We start from the raw sequence: 5,746 nt of genomic DNA, 5'->3' as shown, positions 1-5,746 counted from the left end.
AGTGTTGTTTTAATTTTCATTTTTCTAATCAATAGTGATTTGGAGCTTTTTTTCATATGGCAATAGATAGCCTTAATTTCTTCATCAGAAAACTGCCTATTCATATCCTTTGATCATTTCTCATTTGGGAAATGACTTGCATTCTTATAAATTTGATTTAGTTACCTATATATTTTAGAAATGAAGCCTTTATCAGAAACACTGGCTGTAAAAATTGTTTCCCAGATTTCTGCCTCCCTAGTAATTTTGGCTGCGTCATTTCTGATTGTACAAAACCTTTTTAATTTAATATAATAAAAATTTTCCATTTTTTATTTCATAATATTCTGTGTCTCTTATTTGGACATAAAATGTTTTCCTCTCCATAGATCTGAGAGGTAAATTACTCCTTCCTCTCCTAATTTACCTCTGATATCACCCTTTATGTCAAAATCATGTATCTATTTTGACCTTATTTTGATATAAAGTGTAAGATGTTGCTCTATGCCAGGTTTCTGCCATAGTAGCTTCCAGTTTTCCCAGTAGTTTTTGTCAAATAGTGAGTTTTTATCCCAGAATCTGGAGTCTTTGGGTGTATCACACACTAGATTACCATAGTAATTTACTGCTGTGTCTCCTGTGCCTAACCTGTTTCAATGTTCCGCCACTCTATTTCCAGTATGAAATGGTATTGATGAGTGCTGCTTCATAGCAAAGCTTCAGATTTGGTATGGCTAGCTCACCTTCCTGTGCATTTTTTTCATTAGTTCCCTTGATACATTCGACATTTGGTTCTTCCAGATGAATTTTGTTATTATTTTTTCTATTCTAATTCCTTTAATTGCTTTTTTCTTCTCTTATTGCTAAAACTAACATTTATAGTACAATATTAAATAATAAAGGTAAAAATGGACATCCCTCTTTCACCCTCATCTTATTGGAGATGCCTCTAACATATTCCCAATACATATAATATTTGTTGATGGTTTTAGGTATGTACTGTTTATTATTTTAATGAAAGCTCCATTTATTCCTATGCTCTCCAGTGTTTTTAATAGGAATGAGTGCTGTATTTTGTCAAAAGTTTTCCCTGCATCTTTTGAGATACCCATATACTATTGATTAGTTTTGTTATTGATGCGGTTGATTATGTTGATAGTTTTCCCAATGTTGAACCAGCCCTGAATTCCTGGTATAAATCCCACCTGGCCATAGTGTATTTTCCTAGTGATGAATTGCTGCAATCTCCTTGCTAATATCTTAAGATTTTTTGCGTCAATATTCATTAGGGAAATTGGTCTATAATTTTCTTTCTCTGTTTTGGATCTACCTTATTTTTGGTATCAAGACCATATTTGTGTCATAAAAGGAATTTAGTAGAACTCCTTCTTCACCTATTTTTTCCAAATAAATTGTATAGTATTGGAATTAATTGTTCTTTAAATGTTTGGTAGAATTCACTTGTAAACCTATCTCACCCTGGAGATATTTTCTCAGGGAGTTCCTTGATGGCTTGTTCAATTTCTTTTTCTAAAATGGGTTTATTTAAAGATTTTATTTCCTATTCTGATAATCTGGGCAGTTTAGGTTTTTGTTAATATTTATCCCATTTCATTTAGATTGTCAAATTTATTGGCATACAATTAAATAAAATAGCTCCTAAATATATATATATATATATTTTGTGGGGCAATGGGGGTTAAGTGACTTGCCCAGGGTCACACAGCTAGTAAGTGTCAAGTATCTGAAGCTGGATTTGAACTCAGGTACTCCTGAATCCATGGCCGGTGCTTTATCCACTGCGCCACCTAGCCGCCCCCCTAAATATTGTTTTAATTACCACTTCATTGGTGGTGAATTCATGCCTTTCTTTTTTTTGTCCCCTTTCATTTTTTTTTTTAGCAGCAAACATTTATTTTATTTTTTCAAGTTACATGTAAGGGTAGTTTTCAACATTCATTTTCATAAGATCTAGAGTTACAAATTTTTCTCCCCCCCTCCCTTTCCTCCCCCCTCTACAAGACCACAACCAGGTTATTATATATGTACAATCCACAAGTGCTCTTTTAATCAGTTCTTTCTATGGGGGTGGATAGTAAGCTTCCTCATTAGACCCTTGCGATTGTCTTGGATCATTGCATTGCTGAGAGTAGTCAAGTCATTCACAATTGCTCATTGAACAATACTGCTGTCACTATGTACAATGTCCTCCTACCTCTGCTCACTTTACTATATATCAGTTCATATGAGTCTTTCCAGGTTTTTCTGAGATCATCCTGTTTGTCATTTCCTATAGGACAAGACCATTCCACCACAATCATATACCACAGCTTCTTCTGTCATTCCTCAATTGATGGACATTCCCTTGATTCCCAAAATTCTTAGCCACCACAAAGAGTTGCTACAAATATTTTTGTACAATTTTCCCCTCTTTTCTCTTTTTCATGATTTCTCTTGGTCACTGTTTCCTTTCCATCCTATTCCCCTCCCCATGATATTTATTCTATTATCCATCTTCTTTCATCCTATCCCTCTTCAAAAGGGATTTGCTTCTGTCTGTCCCCTCCCCCAATCTGCCCTTCCTTCTTTTGCCTCACTTTCTTTTTCCCTTTCCCCTCCTATTTTCCTACAGGGTTAGAGAGATTACTCCACCCAATTGGGTGTGTATGTTATTCCCTACTTGAGCCAATTCTGATGATATTGAGGTCTTTGAGCCAATTCTGATAATTGTTAGGCTCATTTACTGTCCAGATTAAATAGATTACTCTACCCAATTGAGTATGTATGTTAATCCGTAAATGAGCCAATGATGATGAGATTAAGGTCTTTGAGTGAATTCTGATGAGTGTAAAGTTTATTTACTGCCCTACTCCTCCCCCATCTCTTCCCTGACTCCGTAAGCCTTTTCCTGTTTCTTTCATGTAGGATTTCATCTCTGCCCTTCCCCCTTCCCCAGTGCATTCCCCTCACCCCTCAATTTAGCCCTAAATATGTCATCATGGGGAAGGTAGGTGACACAGTGGACAAAGCATCCATCCTGGACCCAGGGGGATCCCAGCCAAAACCTGGCCTCAGACACAAGACAGTCACCCACTGCACAACCACAGGTATGTCCCCCAACTCCAATTTTTTTATGGTTCTCTAGGGTCTTGTATTTAAAAGTCAAATTTGACATTCAGTTCAGTTCTTTTCATCACAAATACCTGAAAGTCCTCTTTTTCATTTAAGCCTCATTTTTTCTCTCAGAGATTATTTTCAGTTTTGCTAGGTAAGTGATTCTTGGTTCTAATCCCAATTCCTTTGTCCTGTGGAGTATAATATTGCACGCCCTCCCGTCCTTTAATGTAAAAGCTGCTAGATCTTGTGCTATCCTGACTGGTGCTCCACAGTACTTGAATTATTTTTTTTTTCTTTTTGGCAGCTTGTAATATTTTTTCCTTGACCTGAGAGCTCTGAAATTTGGCTATAATATTCCTAGGACTTTTTCTTTTGGGATTGCTTTCTGGAGGTGATCAGTGGATTCTTTCAATTTCTATTTTAGCTTCTGCTTCTAGAATTTCAGGGAAATTTTCCCTGAGAATATCTTGGAAGATGATGCCTAATCTCTTTCCTTGATCATGGTTTTCAGGTGGACCAATAATTCTCAAATTATGTTATCTGTATCTATTTTCCAGGTCAGTTGTCTTTCCAATGAGATATTTTACATGTTCTTCTATTTTTTCATTTTTTAAAATTCTGTTTGATGATTCCTGGTGTCTCATGGAGTCAGCTTCCATCTGCCCAATTCATATTTTAAGGCATTGTTTCCTTCAGTAAGCTTTTGCAACTAATTTTCCATTTGGCCAAATGAATTTGTTAAGGAATTGTTTTCTTCAGTCAGTCTTTGTGCTTCCTTTTCCAAGCTGTTGATTCTTTTTTCATAATTTTTCTTCTGTAGCTTTCATTTCTCTCACCATTTTTTTCTACCTCTCCAAATTGTTTTTTAAAATCATTTTTGAGCTCTTCCAAGAAGGCTTTTTGATTTAGATTATCTATTTCTGAGAGGTTGTAAATTAAGGTTCCTTAGTATAGTTTTACTTTCTATTTTCTCCTCTATCTTATTTTACTTTCCCTTCAGGGATTTGGATGCTATGCAACTTGGTGCACATATATTTGGCAACAATATTAATTCAGTACCTATGGTACTTTTAATCCCCTCCTCATAAATGTTTTGCTTCTGATCACTGTCTCCCTTAACCTCCCCCTTTCATCCCTCTCTTTTTTCTTATACCTATTCTCCTCAAACTTTTATTTTGGGTAAGATTAATTTTTATGCTCGATTACTTATGAGTATATATATTTCTATGCATTATATATGTATATGTGTTCATATATGTGTATGTATATATACATATGTATGTGTATTTATACATATACTATGTACACACACATATACCTCCCTCCTTGAATCAGTTTAGAAGAGACTGAGCTTCAAGCATTACCCTCTTTCCTCCTTTTTTCCTCCGTTGTATAAACTCTTCACACTTCTTTTATGTGAGATCATCTTCATTTTCCTCTCTCTTCCTCCTTCTTCCTGTGCATACCAGTTCATTACCTTTGAAACCTTCTTTTAAGATCATCTCAAAATAACAGATTTATAGCTATGGTCTCTAAATAGATTCCATCTAACTGCTCTCATGTTGTTATAGTTCTTAAGGGTTATATGTATCACCTTCCCATAAAGGAAATTAAATGGTTTTGCATTGTTTAGCTCCTTATGATTTCTAACTCATGCAAACCTATTCATACTTCTCTTGAATATCAAATTTTGTGTTTAACTGTTAATATTTCTATTTTATTCTGGTCTTTTCATTAGGAATATTTGAAAGTTCTCAGTTTCACTAAATATCTATTTTTTTCTCCTATAGGATTATAACAGATTTTTCTGGGTAGGACATTCTTGGTTGTAATCCTACCTTCTTTGCCTTTTGGAAGATCATATTCCAAGCACTCTACTCCTTTAATGAGAAAACTGTCAAATCTTATATCATCCTATCTGTGATTCCATGGTATTTTAATTTTATCTTTCTGGCTGATTATCATATGTAATATTCATGGGGATTTTCATTTAGGGATTTCTTTCTTTTTCTTTTTTTTCTTTTTTCTTTCTTTCTTTCTTTCTTTCTTTCTTTCTTTCTTTCTTTCTTTCTTTCTTTCTTTCTTTCTTTCTTTCTGTCTGTCTTTCTGTCTGTCTTTCTTTCTTTCTTTCTTTCTTTCTTTCTTTCTTTCTTTCTTTCTTTCTTTTTTTTACAAACAAGGGAATTTATTAGTGAATCTGGTGTGGTCTGTCCTAATGTTTCTTGTTGGCAGTGGCCACCTGTGCAGTGATTCTGTCTAGGTCTCTCTGTCCCTGAGGTATTAGCTTTCAGCCCCCATCCTGTTCCTTCTTCACCATCTTGAGGCCTTCCAGGTCCTGTAGGACCCTCCAGGCCAAGCTCTTGGGGCCTCTGCTGAAGTGAGTGGGCATAAACCCATTGTGCTGGCACCCACTGTAGATATTGGTCATGAATACCAGCCCTGTCCCCCCTTGGAGGTACAAGTGGTGGGTGGTGGAAGCAGCCCGTGTGTAGACCCAGTTCTCACCATAGGGTGCCAGCTCCTTGTGTTTGGCCAGCTTGACCGTGTTCACCCATTTGGGGACTTTCAGCTTCCCTGACTTTTTCAAGAAGGTGGCCAGGGCTCAGATGAACTCCTGCTGGTTCACGTCCTTCACCATATCTTTGGGCAT

At 36.1% G+C, this 5,746-nt stretch overlaps 1 pseudogene; it reads right to left on the bottom strand.

Moving 5' to 3' along the window:
- Positions 1-5,308: 5,308 nt before the first annotated feature.
- LOC122746156 lies at positions 5,309-5,746 on the bottom strand (annotated as a pseudogene).

The sequence above is a fragment of the Dromiciops gliroides genome, chromosome 3, assembly GCF_019393635.1.
Source record: "Dromiciops gliroides isolate mDroGli1 chromosome 3, mDroGli1.pri, whole genome shotgun sequence".
Taxonomy (NCBI): Eukaryota; Metazoa; Chordata; class Mammalia; order Microbiotheria; family Microbiotheriidae; genus Dromiciops; species Dromiciops gliroides.
The sequence above is the reverse complement of the archived record's forward strand: the minus strand, read 5'-3'. Positions and strand labels throughout refer to the sequence as shown.